The 24,994-nt window shown below is 38.7% G+C and overlaps 1 pseudogene; it reads left to right on the plus strand.

The window, feature by feature from the left end:
- The first annotated feature begins 4,120 nt into the window (after nt 1-4,120).
- On the plus strand, nt 4,121-24,336 carry LOC120294042 (annotated as a pseudogene).
- Nucleotides 24,337-24,994: the final 658 nt, after the last annotated feature.

The raw sequence follows: 24,994 nt of genomic DNA on the forward strand, positions 1-24,994 counted from the left end.
CGTCCATATCATCATCTGAATCTGTGTCATGAGAATCAATGTTAGACTTTAAAGTAATTGACTTCTTACATTTAGGATCTTCTTCATCATTTATCTGCCCTATTTCGTATGATTGAAGCATGCCTATTAGTTCATCAATTGATAGTGGCATGATCCTCTGAGTTTCTTTAATTGAAGTCTTCACATGATTCCATTCTTTCGAAAGCCCATGTAGCAGTTTGTTAACTTTCATTGGTCCTGAGATTGGTTGACCATGATATGTCAACCCATTCACAATCTCTATAAAACGACTGAACATATCAGTAATAGATTCTCCATGCTTCATTCTAAAGGTTTCATACTGTCCAAGTAGAATGTTTATTTTGGTTTCCTTCACACGGTCAGTCCATTCGTAGGTAACATGTAATATGTCCCGAACTTCTCTTGTTGTTTCACAAGAAGAAATTCGGTTATACTCAGTGGGAAATAAGGCACAATATAAAGAGTAGATTGCTTTTGCGTCAAGAGCTTGTCCCTTAATAATTTCAGCTTGTGTTGCTTCGTCGGCATCAATAATTTCTTTCCCTCGGTTTGAAGCTAATGTTGCTTTAGGGTTGATCCATTTTTCTACAACATCCATTCCAGAGGATCTCTAGATCTGAGAAATGCATTGATCTTGTTCTTCCATACATTGTACTCATTTCCATCGAAGTAAGGGGGTCTGGTGTTACTTTGACCTTCAACTAAACCTGGAGCTAAAATATTAGCCATAGAAAATCTTTAGCTTAGAAGTAAAACACTTCAAAAAGTAAGTACACAGGCTCCAATACCAATTGAAATGGCTAATAAGAACATCTAGAGGGGGGTGGATAGGTGTGAAAATAGATTTTTCGAAATGCAATGAAAAATTTACTTTTAACTTGAGTTTGGTTGACTTCAGACTTTGCAGAGGGATTCAGACTTTAACAGTTCTTTCTAAGAGCAGAAATATATCGCAGTAAATAAAGTAAAGGAGTTCAGGGAAGAAAAAAGAACACATAATTTATAGTGGTTCGACTTAGATCAAGTCTATGTTTATTCTCCCACGCTGACAGCCTTCTGGCTAGTTTTCACTAAGAATCAAAAGAAAATTTACAATCTTGTAATCTCAACTTTACAGTTGAGAGTCTCTATTGCTCTCACAAAGTCTCTTTGAATCTCTTTCTTTTGAGTACAATCTGAGCATAGAGTAAGGAATAACAAGTAAGTGAGAAACTTCATACTTTGGAATTCTTCTTTCACGCTCTCTATCGAACAACTGGAGAGTCCTTCTTAAATACTCTTTCGTGCTTTCTCGACTGTTGGCACTTTCCAAAGGAATTCTTCCAATCAATCCATTGGACAGAATCAATCAATGAGATCTCGAGCCATTTGAAGATTGTGATGAAAGCCCGTCAATCTTGCTCGCCCATACAATCGGGATCTTGATTTTTATAAGTAGTCTTTCCAAATTAACTTGCTATCCGAAAAAAGTTGTTGTATCTAAATTGATTCCAATAAAGATAATCAATCTCGTAAGTGATATTTCCATCCAGAAGGCCATAAATAACATGTACAAACCGAACCCTTGAAGAAAGAAAGATAATCCCTCATCTGGATAAGTCTATTCTTCTCTTGCATTCATTTTGGAATTTGTTAGAGTGGACAGACTTCTGTCGTAAGATAGACTTTGACACAAAAGTCTGGCAATCTTCAGAATAGACTTAGATAAGTTTTGTTAGCTTCAAAACAACATAGGAGTTTTTTCTAACAATTTGATCCTTCGATCTCATGATTCTATTAAATAAATGAGAAACAACATTAAATTTGGGTAATACGCTATGTCAACCACGAAACGGCTATATTATCCCTAAACATAAAACGATTCCTATGCGCTAATAAATCGCATATTCAAAATAATTATTCAAGTCATTCGTAACGCGGCACTTGAGCGTAAAACTTAGTTACGTTATAACTTTCTCTATTGAACCACGTTCCAAACATACTTATAATCAATAGAAAGCCCTTCTAACATACTACAATAATCCCAGCTTGATTGTCCCAAAATTAAACCGAAAACTAACAAAATAAGGGCCCGAAGTTGTGGACAAGCACTGTCCATTGCGCGCGGAAATTTCGAAATTTTGTTTGAAGCAAATCGTAAGTTCAAATCATGATCCGTAAAATCCCACAGCTCCACAACACTTTAAAGTATCATTTCTATAAAAGTACATGGCTTAACGACTGAAAAATCAGACTTCTTCGCTCAATTATCTTAAAATTCCGAATTTGAGCCATAAACCCGTAAATTACTTCAATTGGACAAAGGATGGGCTTAATCTCTTACCGGGCATTGCGTTATGGAGTCAAGTCAGCTTGGTAAGGCATCCGTAATGTGCACGCACCAAAACCCTTTTCCTTTTTTCCCCTTTCTTCTTCTTCTTCTTGGTCTTTCTTTCCTTTCTTCTTTCTCCCTCTCCGCCGAAGTGGTTCACACTCTTAAAAGTGACTGACTACTATTCACCTTTTTTCTTTTTTCTGTTTTCTTTTCTTTTTTTTTTCTTTTGACTTTTCAAACCTTCTTTTGTTTCCTTTTTCTTTATCAAAAAAAGTGGACCCCACCACTAAGGGAAAAGAGTCCAACTATTACAAGATTCACCCATTCTCACTAGCACTACACAGGAGGCTTCTATTTACAAAATTACGGAACAAGAAATTTAAGCAAAAGTTGTCTCTAACTGAATGAAGTGATAAAAAATGTGTCAACATTATTTTTCAAATATTTTTTATATGGCGTGTTAGGTGAAGCCCATATTAGCTTGATCCGAAGGACATATTCTCCCACATCAAATTGACACATTCAGGATTTTGCCTTGAAGTGCTCTCATTAAAACTAGAACCTAAAATCACAAGAAGATGAGTATATTTCCTCAAAACATCACCTTTAGCAAATGTTCCACCTTGATTGGAAATCGCCATTCTCTTCACATTTCTACCGAATCAAAGGAATCAATGCTTCTACGAGACTCGAATCCCACGTTGCTTGGAAACTGCCGGTTTCCTTTCCTTTCCTTTTTTACTTGCAAAAGATAGATTCATAAAAAAGGGAGTCATTGCTTTTCCGAGACTTGGACTTTGCCCATTGAGAAACACGACAACTCAGTGCAAAACTTTGGCAATCCGTGTTGATAATCCGTGTTGATGGCATTTTCTTTTTCTCTGATGTATTGATGACTTGGTAAATTTTCATAAGACATTTTAACTAATTTACTTCTTCTTTTTTTTGTGATCGATACTTTTCTGTGACCGAACAAAGTAATATGAAAAAAAGTCGTGTCAACATTATTTTTCAACTCTTTTTTTGGGTATAGTGGGGCAAGTGAAGTTTGGATCAGCTCGGATCAGCATTCGCACATTTCCAGTGATGCACTTCCTTGTGCGATCTTTAGGATATACTCTCGATGTCAATTGATGCATTTGGCATTTTATTCTCGGAGTGCTCTAAATGAAACTTGAAACTAAAATCACAAGGAGATGAACAAATTTCCTTTGACATCTAGTTAATCATCTGTTGAAAAACATCATTCACTGGTAAAGTTTCCACATTGCTTGGCAATTGCCGGCCAATAGACGGACCCGGCAGAAGGCGTCAACGCTTTTTTATTATAATTGCAGAAGACCGAGACTCCGTACAACGACGCGTCTGCTTCTCCATTCGAGTCGATGCTTCGTCGAGACTCCAGTTGCTCATTGCCTGGAAATCGCCGGTCGTCTGATAATACTCGCAGTAAAAGGAGTCAATATTTATGCGAGACTCGCACGTTGCCCCATGAGAAACACGACAACTCTGCAACCACTCTGCAACAGTTTGGTAAACATGAGAAAGAAGCACGGGGAGGAGAATTGGAGGATCAATTTTTCTTCTCTTTCTTTTTTTTTTCTCGGGTGTCTCGGGTCTCTCTTTAATGTGGTGTGCGTATATGTATTTTTTTTTTTTTTTGGTGAGGTATTGATGACGGGATAAATTTTCATTAGATATTTCAACATATTTAATTTCTTAAGATTAAACCCTCCGTTCATGTCGGGTCTATCAAAGAGACACCCGAGACACCCAAAGAGAAAAATGGATCTTGCAAATCTCCTCCTCTTGCTTCTTCTCATGTTTGCTTCCACCATAAACGCCCAATTCCCGGCGACCTACTGTAGTTCGACCGGCAACTTCACTGCCGACAGCACCTACCAAACCACCCTCACCACCCTCGTCTCCTCCATCTCCACCACCAACTCCTCGTCCCTCTCCTACGGCTTCTTCAATGCCTCTGCTGCCATCTCCGGCGCCTCCCAAACCCTCTATGTCTTTGGCCTCTGCCGCGGTGACTTAACCGCCAAAAGCTGTCGCGCCTACCTCAATGTCTTGGCCTCCGACATGCGCCGCCTCTGCCCCCTACAAAAGGAGGCACTCCTCTACAGCGGGAACAGCATCATTCGGTACTCGGACGCCTCGTTCTTTGGTGTAGTCAAGATAAAACCTGCCTACGTAGCAGGCACCGGTGACGATGTCTCGAGCGTAGATACATACGACCCAGCAAGGATGAAGCTCCTGAACCGTCTGTCGGTTGAGGCGGCGCGTGGTGGCTCATTGAGAAAGTATGCATCGGGGAACGAATCAGTGGGACCTGACATGATCTATGCGTTGGTGCAGTGCACACCAGATTTGACGGAGCAGCAATGCAGCGAATGCTTGGCTCTAGTCGCCCAGGAGATCAGCCACTGCTGTGCCAGGTACTCAGGAGGACGGTACATGGTGCCAAGTTGCGTGATCCTGTACGGGGCCAATGATCAGTTCTTCGACCCAGTCAGTGAGCCACTTCCGCCGCCTCTGCCACCACCATCGCTGGAGGGAGATCCAATGCCTCCACCACCAGGTAAGTTGGCTCTTGTTCAGGAGTTACGTACACGGCGTTTCAGTCTTTTCTTCTCTATAAAAATATGCAGGTTCCGCGAGAGATTCACCCAACCAAATTCTTCATATAAGCTTAATCTGCATGGTCTGTTAAACCACAAGATTCTTTTTATTGATATATGTTCAGTAGCTCATTTAATTTTTAAATGCTTTTTGGCAGAAGGTACGGGTTGATCCATATTTTTGGCAAAAGAATATATGTTTAATTATTGATGCATCTACATGGATACTAGCAACTATCACAGTCAGTTCATTGATACTAGTCAACTATCACAGTCATGCCATCTAAGAGAGAGACAGAGATCTAAATCGAGCCAGGGTTACAATCCATAGCCGTGATCCGCATGTATATATTGGTCCTATATGTGCACATTGGGAGCTTCTAATAACTCTGCAAAAGTTCTGCAAACTTGCAATGGATGTTCCTTGCTCCACTCTGTTTCTGTAAACCATTTTACTGTCTTTACCCTGATTTTCGAAAGAAATTGATGAAAGTAATGAAATTCAGGTAAAAAAGGCATCCGCAAAAAACTTATAAATTTAGGAAATTATGTGATATATTCTGAATCTTATTAGATGAAAATAGGTAGGATGACAAAATCCAGAAATCCAAAACACTTTCCCGAGTCATCAGAGAATCACATGATGTATCTTTCACATAGTAAGCAGCAAGCAATGATCATAAAATGTGCCTTTGCCCTTGCAGTTGGAAAGAGTAATTCGACGAGGACTGTGATCATTGTGGTCATCACAAGTATTTCTGCGCTACTTGTCATCAGCATTGTCATCGTGCTCCTGAATGTGAAAAGGAAGAAGAAGCAGCCCAGAGAAAGTGTTGAAGGCGAGTGTTTATCCTTTTGCATTGGAACAACGACTGTTCATGAGGTTAAAAAAGATTACGAAAATAATTAAGTGGACTAATGACTATGCTTTTGCACCTACAAAGTAGCAAGAGCTGCATCGCTTTCAACAATTAGGCCAAAAACTTTATAAAGGTTAAAAGGTTTAGGGTTTACATTTACTAAAAGTTTGCGAAACTTTCATTATGAAAACTATGAAAAGATAATGATCTCTGAATGACAGCATTTTTGTCTTTGTAGATGAAGTTGTGCATGAAATTAGCACGGTTGAGTCACTGCAATTTGATTTCAGCATTATCAGAGCGGCAACGGATAACTTCTCTGATTCCAAGAAGCTTGGACAAGGCGGTTTTGGTGCTGTCTACACGGTAATAAAAAACAAAGCACATCCTCTACTCCATTGTATTAAAAATTCAAGCAACCAAATAGTCAAAGATGATATCAATCCGATACTCCTAGAAATGCTTCAATGTACCAATTGATACTCACAATGATCTAATTTGTTGAAATGTCAGGGTCAGCTCTCCAACGGACAAGAAATGGCGGTGAAACGGCTATCACAGAATTCCAGCCAAGGGGAAGTTGAGTTCAAGAACGAGTTCATGTTACTAGCTAAGCTACACCATAGGAACTTGGTCAAGCTCCTAGGTTTCTGTCTGGAAGGAGTTGAACGGCTTCTCATTTTCGAGTTTGTGCCCAATTCAAGCCTTGATCAGTTCATATTTGGTATGTTTCTTAGGTTGTCATTCATGAAATCATATCCTCACAAATGATCAATAGATGTCTTATAGAATGCGATTCCACCAAAATGCGTAGATCCCCTTAAGCGTGCGAATCTCAACTGGGATACACGTCATAAGATAATAATGGGCATTGCCCGAGGGATGCTTTATCTACATGAAGACTCTCGACTTCGTATTATCCATCGGGACCTCAAAGCCAGCAACGTTTTGTTAGACTCAAAAATGAATCCAAAGATATCGGATTTTGGTATGGCGAGGCTGTTCGAGTTGGATCAAACTCAAGCCAAGACAAATCGAATCATGGGGACCTAGTAAGTGACACAATCTCCTAGAGTTAATGCTTATCAAAAGAGAAAAGCAAACTATAGAGCTAATAAGGTGGACTTATTTGTGATGGACAGTGGATATATGGCGCCAGAGTATGCGATGCATGGAACTTTCTCGATCAAGTCAGATGTGTTCAGTTTTGGAGTGCTGCTTTTGGAGATTGTGAGTGGTCAAAGGAATGCTCTTTTCCGCATGGGTGATGACACAGAAGTCCTTATAAGCTATGTGAGAATACGAACATACCTTCTCATTTCACATAATATTCCAGATATCAATCTGCTCAATGTTTGTCAAATGTTTGCAGGTCTGGAAGAATTGGAGGGAAGGATCATTATCAAACATTATCGATCCCTCTATAACTTCTGGTTCAAGTATTGAAATTGTGAGGTGCATCCACATTGGTCTACTATGTGTCCAAGAAAATATGACTAGCCGGCCAACAATGGCCTCGGTCCTTCTCATGCTTAAAAGCCACTCGGTCATTCTCCAAGTGCCATCAAGACCCGCATTCTACATACACAGCGGCGTCGAATCTGATATGCCATCCATGCAAGATTACAATCTGAGGGTGGTTGAGGTCGAGGAGTCAAGAAGCAAATCGAGCCAGTTCTAGAGAAATGAGATTTCTATGACTGAGTTGTACCCATGGTAGCCTTAGAAAATGGGAGATCAATGTGCCCTGCACATTACTTTTTGTGTTTGTCATGGTTTTCAGATCATCAAATTACATTATCATGATTTACTTCTTCCTTAGATTATTTAGGATTTATATGGCTTCATCGCTTAGGATTACATCCAGATTCATAGGATGTTGGAAGTGAAGGATACCCACAAAAAGTCATGTCTGACACTACTTGTGTTAAGATAAGAGCAACTAGAACAGCTTGCTCTTACAGAATTCGTGTTGGACTAGGTCCATTTATGCGTGATTTTAGGGGAGCTCCATGTCAGTAGTTTGATTTAAACAGATATATAAGATACACATAATGTTTATAGCTGCCGAGCTAATAATGAGAATTTGTCTCCAATTATCTACTTAGTCAAATTGGTTCCGCCAGTTGAATGATTTTCATATAGTTAACCACTTTCATCTTTTCATCTATTTACCCTTTTCTCTTATGCGCGTAAGTCTCGTGAATTGAATTTGTTGACTTCCCATCCCGTGTATTACGGAAACTAGGCTGGTCTTTTACTCTCGTGGTGCATCCGACTATAGCTACAATAGATAGTTTACCGACATATTTTATGGGTTAGGTGAGAAAAGACCAATTCGAAACCCCGTGTTCCTATATGCAGTGTTATTTATAGTTTGACTGCAGTATAGTCTTCCCGTCAAGCATATCGAATTTTCAGATCTAAATATTTCATTTATTGATATAAAGCTTAGGTTTTTAAGCAATGACGTCATGACTGGTACATTGTCCATAAGTGGTGCATTTGACTCTTCGATAAATGTTATTTGCGTCGGTCCAATTTTTGGTTTTTTCAATTGACCGACTCATTAAATTAAGCTTGCCGCAACAAGAATGAGATTCTAAGTGCTAGACTTGGGATAGAAAGTTTGTTTTATTGGGACAATTGAAAGGGAAAGTTGTCCAAAAAGTTCCAAATTTATTGAATTTTTATTAATTCAATCCCGAACTTTTTAATTGTGTCAATTGAGTTCTAAACTTTTTCGTGTTTTGCCTATCAAGTGCATCCGGCCAATTTAGTTGGAAATCACTGACACGGATGCCAATCATTCTATGTAATATAGTTGGCATTAACGTAGATAATTTTTAATAATATTTTAATATTTTTTTCTATTTTTCATTAACTTATTTTTATTTTTCTTTTTACTCATTTTCTTTTCTTTTCTTTTTACAACTCTAGCTGGTGAGGTCATCAATCAACCATCACAATCCACAAATCCAAACCCTTGCCTAGGCTTTTTTTTTTTTTTTTTTGGGAGGAGGCATAGCAACCTTTGCATGCCAAAGGCGAGGGCCTCCGCGCTCTCGTCAAGATTTAGGTGAGGTCATCAAGCCCTTACCAGTTAGAGTTGTTAAAAAAAAAAATTAGAGAGGGAGAGAGCATAAAAGAAAAAAATTCAAAAAGTAATCCAAAAATTTGAAATATAAAAATAAAATATTATTAAAAAAATTATCCACTTTTGTGCTTGCCATATTAAGTAGGACAACCATAATTTACATTAGTGATTTATTGTAAAAATTGCCAAAATAGACTTAATTAGCAAAATATGAAAATATTTAAAACCTAATTGGCACCATTAAAAGGTTTAATGTTGGATTGGTAAAAATGCTATATGTTTGTGGCATTTTAGATAATTTTCCTCATTTGAAAATATTTATTGATGATAATTATTAGAGAGATTATTAATACATTATGTCACTTTAGCTTGGCAACATCATATCTTCTTACGACGCCTCATATTGCTTAATGATTCCTTGGATTGTGTGCAAAAGTTGCACTTTTATTTTGCTTGGTCGACATGCGTGGGGCCCAAAAAAATGAAAAAGAAAAAATGAAATAAAAGGGGAAAAGGAGAGCACGGGTGAGAGCACACTTGAGAAAAGGAGAATAAGAGAGAGAAAATAAAAGGAGGAAAAAAAGAAAGAAAAGGAAGAAAGGGAAAGAGGAGATGAGATGTCTCACCAAGCTTATACAACTATGTATGGCAACTTTTGGTAATTGCTTACACCTTTTGTTGATCTATTTGAAGTAACATTTGGGGTGAGGACACAAATTTGGAATTTTATGAATTTTGAACTATAAAGTTCAATCAAGGAATCATGGAGCTGCGAATATATATATATATATATATATATATATATATGATACTTTATTGTATTGTCAAATTGTAGGATTTTAATGAAACTTAATTTAGACTAACAGTTTGTTCGAAAAAAATAAAAATAAAAGTTGGCTACGAACATGAACAATGTGCAACTAGTGGCTTTTGGGCTTTTAATTTAATAATGTTTTCAGGTTATAAACTTCATACGAAATTACCAAACATTGTTTGAGAAAATACAAGTCTTTTTTAGATGAAATTACAAATTAAGTTTCAGTTATCAATTCTTATTCAATTTGTGACATCAAGTCTTATTCAATTTGATAAATCGCAACTATTTGTTTGCTGAATGAAAGACTCCATTTATTTCTCAAAATAATGCTCAAGAACTAAATAAAATGGCTTTCAAGTTTAGCAAATTCCAAAAAACTACTAAACAATGCAAATGCTAGAATGGAAATAATAAAGCACAATATGCATCTAGGAGCATACTCCTAACTCTCAAGAGTAGGGTCAAATTTCAATGGTTTTCGGCTTGATTTTGGGTCAACCAAGTTATGGGTATTCAATGCTTTAAATGATCGTCCTTCTAACTGTAAGCTCACTTGAAGTGGAGTTTGATGGAGAGAATTATGGTGTGACTCAGTTTTGTACTCAAGTTTCGCGCTACAAATAACTTTGAATATCTACTTTGGTTAAGAGCTTTGTTAGTGTCTAGGAGTCGTTTCGTTAATGTTTAAGTTTAGTATGGCCATTTCATAGTTGTTGTAATATTTTAGTCAGTTTTGATATCGATTCTTGCTTAATTGTTAAGATTACAAGGTTTTCAACACATATAACCACGTTGTTTGATCAGAGGCATTCCAAGATGAATAGTACTTTTTATTCTCTAAGTTTTTAAATTCATATTTCAAAAACAATATAGATTATATATAGTATGAATTAAGAAATGACATTGTTGTTGTATAAAAAGCTAGATCAAGCGTTTACTACTTCATATTTACAAATCTTTAGAAAGCATGTTATGCAAGGGGTTGTGAAGTAATATATTAACTACTTTGCAAAATGGTTTATGAATGATTTAAAAAATGGTTGAAAATAGGCAAATGGACTACCTTGCAAAAAGTTATTTATTTGATTTATAAGATTTAATTATGGATTGGATTTCTAGTTTTGGAAGATAGTTGTTTGATGCTCAATATAATTGTGAACCCGGTGAGAGGTTTATTGGTATGCATACCAATTTAGGATATCTTTCTAGACTGAGGCACTGGTTTTGTAGGTAGAGACTTTGCTAAAGGGAGAATCTTGATTGCCTTATCATCAGGCGTCATGTTGTGAGTATGGTAGGATATTGAGCAATACATTGGTCAATGGATAGGCCATTAACACGTGGTTTGAGATTGATCTATGAACTCGACTACTTATTTATGTATTGTGATGGTAAATTTAAATGAATATTTTCAATTTATATAAAGATTTGTTGAAATGAAACAATACATTTTTGAATCGATATATGTATTATATCGTGACTTTGGATTATGAGTTCCTAGTATTGCTTTATACATGCATAATAGTTGCTCAATCTGCTTTGAAGAGATATGCACTACTTGTCACGCCCCGATCCTCCAAGCGCGTCCCCATCTCTTTGTGGTCGATTAAATAGCGATGTCCCAAGATGCGTCGCCAACCCATTCAATTTAATACGCATGCGGAAGCGAATAATTAATCCCCAGACAACAACAAGATGGGATAAAACAGTAGGGCACAATTTTCAAAAACCAACCTACACCTTTATATACATATCAAGCTATGTCATATACAATATTAGCCGACTATACACAAGGTCTGCAAAAGGGGGGGGGGGGTAGAAGCTACAAATCCTCTAATCAGTCGAGTCTTCAACTGAATACTTTGGGGTCCCTGGATCAAAAAGATCTGGGTCCACCATTGAACCACCAAGAGGATCTGCTGTGCCTTTTCCAAAAGCAACCTCTAGCACCGACATAAGGACCTCCGACTCCGATATGAGACCCTTATTCTATCCATTCCACTCATGACGATACCATGATCTGTATTGATGGACTACCTTATGGGGTAGACTCACATCAACCCAGACCACGGATCTCACAAGTTCATAGACCTATCCCCTTGGGTGCCCATGAAGCGGAATATAACACATTTGCTCAGTGATCTTCTTTGGTTGGCCAAAATGCTTGGGAGAAGCTGCCATCTAAGGACTTGAAAGTGTTATCCTACAATGGGGTGAGACGATGTCTCAGCAAGTTCACCCACTAAGTCTCGACTAGGAAGAAAATATACTCCAAGGGCTGCCTAAGCACAAGCACAAGTCAGAGCACTTACCTTGGCCTCCACTCCTTCCTGCAAGTCAGTACAAGTTCACACACAACCAATCAATTCAACCCCCATGATGTTAATCATCAATCCATCCAATCGATACTATCTATCAATTTAATACTATGTATCCAGTACTGTCAACACCGACTACGCTCACACAAGCTGAAAATGATAAATAGTAGCTCACACAAACTAATAAAGATAGATAGTAGCTCCCACAAGCTAATATATGGATCGTTGCTCTCACAAGCTTATAGACGATCATTGCTCATACAAGTTGATATAGTATACTGCTCTAATAAACTGACATATCAAGCACTTATAGGCTAATATAGCATATTGCTCTCGCAAGCTGAAATCCCAATGCTCACACAAGTTGAGCTACAATAAACTCATCCTGGCCAAGAACTTTGTGCCTTGCACACCAATTCTTCAATTGCATAATGAACATGGCCTAATTTCATCATGTTAAAATATACCCAATGAAAATAATTGTATGTGTGTACACGGTCGGCCTTAGCCAAAATATAATATCTTTACTTCATAAAATCCAACAAATTATATAGTCGATAAAAACATTCTTGGCGCTATAAACCGACACTCGGTAATTTTCTAATTAAATACTGAAATTATTAAATTTTGAGATAAATAACCAAAGTTACAATTCACACTCAAATTGCACAAACCAACACTCAATTAAATAAACTAATCATAACACTATGATTAGCTCAAAATTCCGATCACCGGTTATCTAAGTCTAATTTTCGGAAAATAATAATTAATTAAATAATTACCAAATTAATTAATAAATATCAATAAATGCAACTTAGGCCCGAAAAACCTAATTAAATACTGAAATAGGCTAAAAAAATTTCCAAACCTATTTAAATAAGGGATAAGTGTTCCGAAGTCCTACAACTTATCACGAAAATGCATTTCAGTCCTAAAACATGCAAAAAGTGCATTTAAGTCATAAAACTTGTCAAATTGTTTCAAACGAGTCCTAAAATCGACGCCGTTAGCTTTTTCCGTTAAAAATGCTGATTGGCATTTTAAATAATTTTTTTATTTTCCAAATGTATTTTTTAATTAATTTTTATCCATTTAAAAAAATAGATTTAAAAACTAAAAAATTAAATTTATTCTTATCTTATATTCAACAAAAACTAAAAAGAAAAGTTAAAAAATTTATTTTTAAAATTGTTAAAAAAAATTAGCGCGGCTCCTCTCCCCCGCCGCCGCCACCGCCCGTCGCCGGAGGGGTCGGGCGATGGTCGCAACCCCAGGCGGGGGTGGCCAAGCCTCGCCGGCCCTGGCAAGGGTCGACGATCGTCGCGCGCCCTAGGCGAGGCCTCATCGGCCCTCGCTCGGGGCTAGTGAGGATCGCCGGATCCGGGCAAGCCTCGCCGCCTCGAGCGAGGGCCGACGAGGCCTTGCCCAGGTGGCGACGGTCACCGGCTCCCCCGAGAGGGCCGGCGATGACTCGCCCCGGGGGCTTTGGTCGTCGGCCCCCGCGAGGGCCAACGGGCCCAAATCGGGCACCGTCGCTCAACTCGATGTGAATGCCCAGATCTAGGCTCGTCGGCCCTCGGCGGGGCCACGCCGTCACCCCCCTGGCAAGTCATAGCCGGGCCTCACGAGGGGCCGGCAACCATTGCCCGCCCGGGCGAGGCCTCGTTAGCCCTCTCCTAGGGCCAACGAGGCCCGGCCACCCACGCCTAGGGCCGGCGACCGTCGCCCGGCCCCACCAGCGATGGGCAATGGGGGAGAGGAGCCGTTGTTTTTCTTTTTAAAAATATTTTAATTTTTTTAAAAAAATTTGGTGAAAATAAGATAAAATGAATAAATTTGATTTTTTTATTTTTTAAATCTAATTTTAAAAAAATAATTTAAAAAATCCACGTGGAAAATAAAAATTATTTAAATTGCCACGTCAACATTTTTAACGGAAAAGGTTAACGGCGTTGATTTTAGGACTTGTTTGAAATAATTTGACAAGTTTTAGGACTTAAATGCACTTTTTGCAAGTTTTAGGATTGAAATGTATTTTCGTGACAAGTTGTAGGACTTTTGGAACACTTATCACTTTAAATAAATACTACGACTTATCTACTTACTAAATGCACTACTTTAACCACCTAACATGCAATATCGAACAATTAAATTGCTAATCCGTTCTAACTAATCATATAAACCATACTTAACCTAAACTAATTAACCCCTAAGTATAATTAACTCCTTAAGCAGAAATTAGTGAGTAAACTCACTAGATTTGCGAGCCAGTGAGTTCACTTCGACGGGGATGCGGAGACAATCCACAAACTCCAAAACTGGGGGACCTTTCGAGGTTCTGAAGGGCTCGGAAATGGGCCAAACAATGCTCAGAAAACCCAGGGCTTCTTGATTCTGTGGTTAAGCCATAGAGGAGGCTAAGCGGCTAGTTGGGCTAGAAATGGCCAAGGAGGAGGCGAACAGGCTATGGCGGGGCTTGGCGAAGCTTCATGGCGGCAGGATGGGCAGCCAGGAGCTTCGACTGGCTGGATGACGACCTGAGGTAGTCTGGGCATGGCGAGACCAAGGCGAACAATGCACGGAATGTGTGACAGGCTCGCAATTGGCGTGCGGCACGCGACGGCAAATCGTGGCAACGCGGGTGGCTCGAACGGGGTTGGCGACGGGCAGGGGCTATTCTGCTCAATTTTCTAGGTTTTGTAAACTTCAAGTTGGCTGGAAATAGAGGGGGGTCAACTAGATGGGGAAGAAGGGGAGACAACAAGCTCGGAGGGAGCCACTTAGTCTCTCTCTCTCTCTATCCTCTTGTCCCCTTGATTTGGCCCCACCATGGCTACTAGTTTCCTCAGCAATTCCAGTTGCCAAAGTTTCCTTAGGAAGCCATTGAGATGGTCCAAAGGTGTGGAGCAAAGGGGGCTACGAATTTTGAAGATCTATCCCCCAAATTAGATTAGTCCTCTTCCAATTGAAGTCAATTTCGGCCCTATAAAATCCACCGACATGTCCTCGATCAAATTAACAATTTTCTACGCCAATAGAATCAACTTACATCCCAAAAACATGATAAAAAAGGTCCCCTAAATTTTCCGAACAAAACGGCCTTAGTTTGACTTTTCACCAAAAATCTCGGTTGCAAAAAAATCTTCGGAGGATGAGTCGACATTCCTAAAATGACTCATGACATGACAAAACTTTCAATTTCTAAAATTGGATTAAAATTCGCGGTTAATTTCAATCTGGTGCGATTTTAGCGTAACCTAGCCTATCATGTATGTTTTAGAAATTTTTGGTACAAATGACCCATGGTCAATTTTTTTTTCGAGCCACAATGAAGCTCTTCAACACATTGGTAACTCTCGATGGTCGTGAAAATCTCAAGATTTCAAATACGGACACAGAGTACCAAAACGACAAAAACATCAGTCTAATAGCGGTCGACGAGAATTTTGTAATTTGGTGGAATCACCTACGTTCAGCCACATATCTTTGTTGAACCGACCTATCTCTGATCTCCAATTGACTTTTAATTGTGCCGTAATGATCACTACAGATAAGCACGGTCAAGTAGTCGATTCCTAGTCGAATTTCCAAGTCTATTACAATTAAAATCCCTTAATAAGTTCCCTAGATAGTCTAGTTATCTCGGGAGTGATCAGCTTAGAGAATAGCACTATAGGCGCACTTATAGTTCTTTTCCCTAAGTTGGCCACTCATGGGATAACTAGTCTATTAGTCTAAATGCAATAAACTCGAGAATTTGATTAGGAATCGACTACTCAATCGTGCTAATCTGCAAGGGTCATTGCGGCATCGTCAAAATCAATAATAGACTAGAGATAGGTTGATTCGATAGAGGTATGTGGGTAATTCCACCTAATTGCAAAATTTCTATTGAATAGTACTAAACCGATTTTTCTGTCATATATGTATCTCGTGTATGTATTTAAAACCTCGAGATTTTCACGACAAGCGAGAGTTGCCAATGTATCGAAAATGTACAATTTGGCTAAAAAATAATCGGCCACGGGTCAATTGCACCAAAAATTCCTAAAAGCTACTCGGTAGGTTAGGTCATGTTAAAATTGCATCAGATTGAAATTAACCGCGAATTTGAACCCAATTTTAGAAATTGAAAGCTTGTCATGTCACGATTCATTTTAGGAGTGTCGACTCACCTTCCAAAAAAATTTCGGCAAACTGAGTCTTTTTGTGAAAATTCAAAGTAGGGCCATTTTTTATCCGGAAAATCATAAGACCATTTTTTGTGGCATTTTTTGGACCTATTGGGGAAGCTTGTTTGGGAAGCTTGAAGGTTGCAAATGGCTGAAAATGACAACCAAAGGGTGGTAAGGCCAAAACTCAACTGTTTTTGACATTTTGTGGCCGCCCTCCATTTCCAACAACTTCTTCTTCTCCCTTGCTCTACCTTTCCCCATTAGAGAGTGTTCCGCGAGCCCAGCTCGTTGTTCGAGCCTTTTCCGCTATCGTCCAACCGTCGTACGTCGTTGTCCAACTGCCCAAAGCTCCGCCGTCAATTGCCACTCTAGCCCCCCGCCTGCCTTGGCCATTCCAGCGCGGAGCAGCCCCTTCGACCGATCCCTACAGCCAAGAATAGAAGTTGAAGTTCCAGCAAGAGCTGAGACTTCTAGGCCTGTTTTAGGTCCCTTTCGGGCGTTGATTGCTGTCGCCATAGAGTTGTTTATTGCCCACCTTTGTGTCGCCATTGCCGTGAACTCATCGAAATACTAAACTAGTGAATTTACTTGCTAAAATATACTTAGGGAATTAATGATGCTTAAGGGATGATTAGTTTAGGTTAATTAAGCTTTAGGTGATTAGTTAGTTAGATTAGTGATTTAATTATTCAATTGTGCATGTTAGTTGGTTAGATTAGATCAATTAAGGGCTGATAAGTTGTACTATTTATCTAGTTAGGTTTGGAAATTTTCTAGGCCCGTTTAAGTGGTTAGATTAGCATTTCCGCCTAAGTTGGTACTTATTCTATTTAATTTGAATTATTTAGTTAATTTTGGAATTTATTTAATTATTAAATATTTTTGGAAATTAGACCGGGATAGCTGGTGACGGGAATTCCATGCTGATTGCAATTGTGTGGTTAATTTTCTCAATTGAGTCTTAAATTGTGCAAATTAAGTGGTGATTGAAATTTTTGGTATTTAATTAAAAATTTGGAAATTTTGGTAATTATTTAGATACTGGGTGTCAGATTTTGACACTAAAACTGATTTTAAATACTATATCAAATAGTGGGATTTGAAAAGAAAGCATATCAGTTTTTCTAGTTCAAATTGACCATGTACCCACACACAATTATGTTACCGTGCATTTTTAATACGAAGAAAATAGGCCAGGATCACTATTTTAATTGAGTCATTTGAGTGCAATGCATTGTGTCTTGGATCGAGATTGAATGGTCATGTAGTGGTTAAGAGAACTCGTCCAGAGCTGTTGAGTTGGACGTAACCCTATATGAGATGCCCTACCAATGGATGTCGGTCGCAGTAAAGGCTGGACCAATGCTCCTTTATGGAATGCCGTCGACATAGTGACGTTGTCGTGCTCAGTGGAGTGAGACAATGCCTAGCTACGTCAGAAAACCACCAAACTTCGAATAGGTTGTGCCCATGTGTGGCCGTGATTAGCAATTGGAACGCATGCTGAGTGAAATTGACGCGCCTGCTTATGGGACAAAATTGTGTTGCAAGGAATGGGACGTGTCATGACGATTTGACCCTATAATCGAGGCCCCTTGTGTTTGTGAATATGAAAGTATTGGCGTTCCAATTGTTTGAGCACGAATACTATTTATGTTTGTGATATGAGCTATACTGACATGCTGGAAATATCTTAGACGAGGTAAGTTTTTATGATTGTATGGTTGTGTAGTTAGGACGCCCTAAGTATATTTCATTCCTAATAAGAGTTTAGGGGGTAAACTTGTTGAGATATTGTCTCACCCTGTCGCGGGCTCAATATTTTTAGGTCCTTAGATGGCAGTTCCTCCAAAACATTTTGGACAGCCAGGGGCTATCACTGAGCAGGGAATAGATGTTCGGATCCTTGGTAGTCATTGGGTTTATGAGTTGATCGTGACCACCATCTGAGTTGATGAGAACCTACCTGAGAGGGTACCTCATCAATTCAAGGTGTGATTCCGCCATGGACTCAATGGATACCAGGTGGGCCCCCTCTAGAGTTTTGAGATCCCTGCGGTGGTTGTCGATGCTGCTTTTGGTGAGGGTGCAACTGACCCTCCTGACGGAGCTGTAGAGGACCCGATGCCCCCGGAGCCGATGGAGTTTGAAGGATCGGTGAACGTGTCCGACTAGTAGGTCGTGGGACAGTTCCTTTTTGAAACCCGACCTTTTTGTAGACCTTTATATATAAACTCAATCTGTTTATAAAGGTGTTTGGTTTGATGTGATTGTCATGCTTTCCTATCCCATGTTGTTTGTTGTTATGAGTTGTTTTTTCGCTTCTGTATGTGAAATAAAATGAATGGGTTGGTGATGCATCTTAGGACGTTGCAAATTTTATCGACCACCAAGGGATGGACACGCGCTCATGGATCGGGACACGCGCTCATGGATCGGGGCGTGACAGTTGCTCATCCCATTCCTTCACAATCTTTTTAGGTTCCTTAGTTAGTGGCAAATAAAGTGAGTATTATTGACAAGGACTTTTGAGATCTCGACTTTTTGGGCATGCATTGAGGCTTCATCCTTTGAGTAGAAGGACAGCTGAATCATTACCCCTACAATTATAGAATTTGGGCTGTGACAATGTGACTCAAGAGGACTTAAAATTCAAAGACTTAGTTCTAATAAATCGAGACCGCGACCCTCACCTCAAGTTTAAATGAGCTATCGATTAAGACCTTTTACTTGATGAAATGTTTTAGAAGCCAAAACTTCACTTTCCTAAGGTTGATTGCCAATATTAAATCTCACTGCATAGCTTGAGTTTAACACAAACTGGAGCTAAAAGCTTGACCTTGAGCTTAAACTTGAATTTTGAGCGATGAAAAATAATAAAATTATGCTACTTCCACTCAAAATATCCTATACTTATTTTGGTTTAAATAATTGTTATGGATGTATGGAGGAGCGTTTTCTTTCTTGCTTGGTATTAGGAATATAAACTTTGAGATTATATAGATATTAAACTTTTTGCATAATTGTTGGGAAATATTAAAGGTAATATTTATTCAATCAAACCCATAACAAAACAAATTGATGGTATATTACATTTTTCCAATCGAAAATCCAAACTATTAGAGTTTGGATTTAAAATAGTTGATAAATTAGTTCAAATCATACTATATATACTCCTAGTGATTACTATCTTTGTGTACTGCTCATCTGATATATTCAGCCAGTTTTTCATGCATCAAGCTAAGACCATTTCCGATTTATTCAGAGGCATGCTATCACATACATATATGATCTACGCTAGGAGATTTGTTACAAATTAATTTTTTGAAACATAGCTAAAAGCAGTTCAAATCATACTATATATATTGTTGACACCTAAATTTTGGCGACTCTAAAGAAATAAAATAAAAATTGCATAGCATATAATTTTTGGTCACCAGAGCAAATAAAAGAAAAATAAGGAGGATTAATTTGATTAATTATGCATGGAAGGTGGGAATTCTGACTAGCTATTTTTGCTGTGACAAATATTCAATCTTGGTAAATGTGGAGCCGAATTACCAGCCAAGGATAAAGAAATCAAGTGAATAGAAAGTCAAAAAGGAAATCAGACCCAAAATCTGTGAGAATAATGGCTATATTGATAACACGAAGAGAAAGAATCGAGGAGTTATACTCATCAGGTGAGTTGTTCACAAAAATCAAGAATGAACTTGGATGCATTTCTTGTAATATGAGTGAGAAGAGTCAAAGTGCTAATTCGTGATGGCAAATCGGGGCTGAAATTCAACAATCCCCACAATCAAGGAAGCATAGGTTTGAACTTTCTAAAGGTAAGTGGAGGTTTTCGCTATAAAGAGAGTGGCAATTAAAAAAAGAGGGTGAGAGAAAGTGCAAAAAGAACCGCGTGAGAGAAAGTGCAGAGGAGAGAAAAAATGAGACAAGCCTCCATCCATCTTCAGTCAACAAAAAGAGTCATTTCTCTTTTTTCCCTGACAAGCTGCAAAGAAAAGAAAGAATTCAGCGAGAAAAGTATAGAACAAAGAGAGAGAGAGAGAGGGAAAAGACGCGAGACACAAACAAATTGAAAAAAAAAAAAAAAGTGTCTTCTTCCTTGGCTTCTCAGCGACACCTACAGACTTCTGTAGCTTCTCGTTGCTGCCATAGTTCCAACACTTGCGCCTCCTCTCGACGCCGTGAGCACCCGCCACCACACCCTTGATTGCCGCATTGCTGCTGTCGCTGCACCACCGTAGCATCTCCATCTAGCAAGCTCTGAGCACGCCACCATCTCTGCCCGCCACCGCTATTTCTACAGGCAACACCTCCACGGTCGCAAGCACCAGCAGTGACTTGCAACTCTACCCATCGCCAAGCACCGCTCGCCTTCCCTGCTACCCCACGCCCGCACCTCACTTGCTGCTGCACCTCTACCTCGCTTCCGCCTGCACATTCGGCCGCAGCAACTCGCCACTACGCCAGCAGCTAGCAACCTTCCCGAGTGCGTTGCCACTGCTACTCACCACACTAGCAACACCTTCGAGCCAACACCACCGCGTTCTTCTTGTCACCGACCCCTACCACCGCACCTCACCCACTACAACGCCACCTCTACTTGTCGCCACCGCCGCAACAATCGCCGCAGCAACCCACCTAAGCATTGTCGCTGCTACTGCCTGCACCACTGCTTCTCCGTCCGCCAAGCACCACCAGTCATGACGCCCCCTTCATCTTGAGCTCATTGACTCGACACCGGCCCACTACTGGTCCGCTCGCCATAGCCGGACCCCAGTGCAAATCGTCAGTCGCAAATCCCACACGTTGGTCCCGTTTAAAGAATAAAAAAGCCTAGTCAAGGTAGTTCTTTTGTTTTCTTTTAAATCAAGTTTCGTTATTATTGCTTAAATTAGAACATTGGGCGTCCACCTTTACCAAAAAAAAAAAAAAAAAAAAACATTGGGCGTCGATGTTGATTTTATAAATATTTTAGCAATGATCTGTAGAGTATTGTTGCCCAAAAATCACTATAATTATTAATTTGATTCGTAAGACTTCGGATCAAAATTTTAATTATTTTGAGCTTTCTTATATGTTGTGATGTTTAGGGTTAAAATAATCATTAATTTAATCCGCGAGACAACGAACTATTTTTTCAATTATTTTAATTATTCATTTAATGAATATCCCGAGTAGCTTAAATATAATGCCTATCTGATAATTACTTGTTTTGGAAAACACTAAAAAATAAAATCGTGCATCAGGATATGATGGCTTCATAAATTAGGATTAGGATTGCATTTTTTAGGTTGCACATCAAGATATAGGATTTCACCATATTATTATCTAGTTTGAATAGGATTGCACGTTTAGATAATTTTGGAATAAATCAAGATAGGATCTAATTAATTTTTTTTTTTATAGATAGGGTCGTAGATAGTGTTTGCACATTTTGATAATCCCATTTGAAAAAAAAAAAATATATAGTTTTCTAAGATAGGATAAAGCTTAAGTCAAATTAACCCGTAAACGTTTTAGAAAATTATTCATTTTAGATCATTCAATTAGTTTTTTTTTTTACTAATTTTAGTAAAAAAAATACAAAAATATTAGGTGCATGTCAAATAGTTTGCATGTTAGGTTCATTTAATTAGAAATTGCTTGTCAATAGAGTTAGGTCATAAAGTTAAAGTACATGTTATATAGTAACGTTCTAATTTCAAGATTAGAGAAAACTAAAAATAATTGCTTGCTTTGTGTGTTTAATTCCTTTAGTGCAATTTATTTGATTGTTTAATAATAGTTGAACATTCGTGTGATCACCCCATTGCATGATAATGATTTAGGCTAAAACCAATTCAGATGCTTACACAAATGTTTTTGAAATAAAAAGAATGGTACCAAAAAGGCATTAAAAAAATCTAGTGTAATGAAGTCTCCATACCTAAAGTCTCTAGTTCATAGGAGTAAAATAATTATCTCATTATTTTACTTAGGTGTCTAATCGATCTACCATAAACTGATTAGTGGTGACTCCTAGCTAATAATCTTCATATGCTAAAAAACTTGAACTTAAGTCGTGAATTGATATGGGTTTGGGAGAACCCAAGCTAAGTTTAGGCTTAGTAATCCGTTAGTCAAACCCTAGATGGTTCACCCAAGGTTAGGTTGCGACAGCTTGGTGACTCCACTGGGAATTTGAGTTAAAACTCTTAGTGGACTTAGGCCAATTTTTCTCTTCTTCTTAAAAATGTTTTTGTTTAGCAATAAGGATTCCAGGTATGTCCATAACATTTAAGGTGTTAAATGTTTTTGTAGATGGGGAGGTATAAGGACAGTAGTGATTACTAACCCTTGTCTTGCAAGTTGGAGTTAAGGATGAATATTTTGAATTCAAACTATTGAAGTTTTATTTGATATAAATTGTTGTGCATGCCTTACATTTAAACTATACTCTTGCACATACAACATGCTGTCAGACCTAGGCTGCGATAGGATTTTTAGGATGATGTTGAGAATGACACCACCTCAAAAGAGAGATTGTTATGTAGAGGTTGACCTTCTCTTCCCCGAAAGTTTTTCATAGTGTCGATTGTGTTTGTCCATATCCGTGAGACTGCATGACTATAGGGCATTCCATTCGATTGAGCCGGAGTTAAGAGGACTTGACAAGTTGAACACAAGACTGCGATAGTCAGATCATCCTCTTAGCTCCACTTAGTCGAGCCTTACACTTCATGCGTGTGTTTATGTGATTGTCATCCCTTCCCGGTGAAAGTAAGTTGTCTGGACTCTCACTTTGCAATTTACTTACTTCATTGCAATTTTGTCACTCCATGACAATAAGTTTCGTCATCAATCTCGTTTTATATGTAATGGGGAAAACCGACGTACAGTTTATTTCCATTCCCAAAAAAGAGCTCAAAATGTGGTTGGACCTATTAGATCAAGATGGCCAAAGATATGTGAAAGCTAGGATCGCCTGACTTCTCTCATTGTTAGAGATCAACATCCACTCTGGAGTTATACAGGCGCTGCCCTACTTTTGGTGTCCGCGAACTTCCACCTTCATATTTGGTGAGTACGAGCTAACCCTAACACTAGAGGAATATAGTGTTGTCATTGGAATGCCTCTTGAAAAGGAAGTTGTTAGGCCGCCTATCAGCATAGATTTTAATTTTGAATTATCATAGTTTTTAAAAATCAAAGCTGAAATGGTAAGGAATGTTGTCAAAGCAAATTGTTATGCATGCCCATTTTCATTTTTGGCAAAGTGTTTTGCAAATCAATCAATGATTTCAAAGGTTAGGATTTTTATTTTAGCATTTTTTGGACTAATTATTTTTCTTTATCGAAAAAATGCCATTAATCCTTCAATTTCATGGGTGGTTAGCTATGTTTGTGACGAGTTAAATTATGTCAATATGATTCTAGCTAAAACATTTTTGTCATTAAACCATTTCAAACAAAACGAAGAAAGGACCATGCGCGCCCTTCGTAAACTTTTGCAAATATGATTTTTCTCCCACATAAAAGGGTTTGGGCACCTTATGAAACAATTTAAGATTGATGATTTTAGGCATCCCATACAAAAATTTGAGGTCCTTGAACATTTTTCCCCAAATAAATAATATTCACATTGGATTAATTTTTTAAAAGATCATAATCCTAAGGCATTTCTATTGCATACTAAATGGTTCCATGTTGAGGAGGCTCCTTTTTCTCATAAGTATGATGAACCAATCCCATTGTTGCGCCTTTCTGGGCAACTTCTTATTACCCATATAGGGTGGCCCGTCAGTACAGAGCTCTTCAAGAAGTTCCTTCATCTCTTAAAAAGAAATTGTTCCAAGTTCGTTTTATTCGTACTGACTATGACTACTTCGATGAGATCCAGATGATCATTGCCACATGGAATGAATGCCATCCAGAGAAGATTTCGATGCCCAAGAGACTGAAAGGCGAGGAGGAGATTCACCCCACGTCGGCATTCTACATCCAACAATACCGGATTCCTACCGCCTTGCGTCCAGTGGTCCCTAATGTGACTGAGAAGCCCATTCAGCAAGTGCAAATTGAGCATCTTACGCAGAAAGTGGAAATGACTTAAGCTAAGAATAAGAAACTTCGCAAGACGTTGGGTTCCCGAAAGCATATAAAATGAGATGTTTGAGATTTTGATTCTTAGTTCAATGCTTAGGGACCATGATTTCAATTTTTAGTTCAATGTTTAGGGACTTGGATTTCAATTCTTAGTTCATTGTTACGAATTTGGTTCAACATTTCAAATGAATTTTGAATAAAATGAGGCAGTTAGACCATTGTCATGGGCCATTTTCCTATCTTGCCATTGGCTCTTACATTACCTCTTTTATTATTTTAGATGATAAAGGATCCGCCACGCTCGCTCATTATTACTTCATCAAGAGCTAAAATGGCCGACCAAACTGAGATGCGTGATCGTATTTCCACTATGGAAGATCAACTCAAACGGTTACTTACCTCTATGCAATGTATGATGGCCCAAATCGAATCCCTACAAGTGAATTCAATTCCTACACCCGCTCTCCCCAAGTTAGTAATCCCGAAGTAGGCAAGCAAGACACAAATGATTGATGATGACATGCCCAAGCTGGACGATGACCCACTGCTAGTCACCGTTGAAAAGGCCAAGCTTGACAGCGCTCCTAAGACAGAGCAAGATGAATGCTTTGCAAAACTTGAGGAGAAAGTGAAACAATTGCAGGAGTCACATAGCTCACTCTCAT

The sequence above is a fragment of the Eucalyptus grandis genome, chromosome 5, assembly GCF_016545825.1.
Source record: "Eucalyptus grandis isolate ANBG69807.140 chromosome 5, ASM1654582v1, whole genome shotgun sequence".
In the NCBI taxonomy this organism is placed as follows: Eukaryota; Viridiplantae; Streptophyta; class Magnoliopsida; order Myrtales; family Myrtaceae; genus Eucalyptus; species Eucalyptus grandis.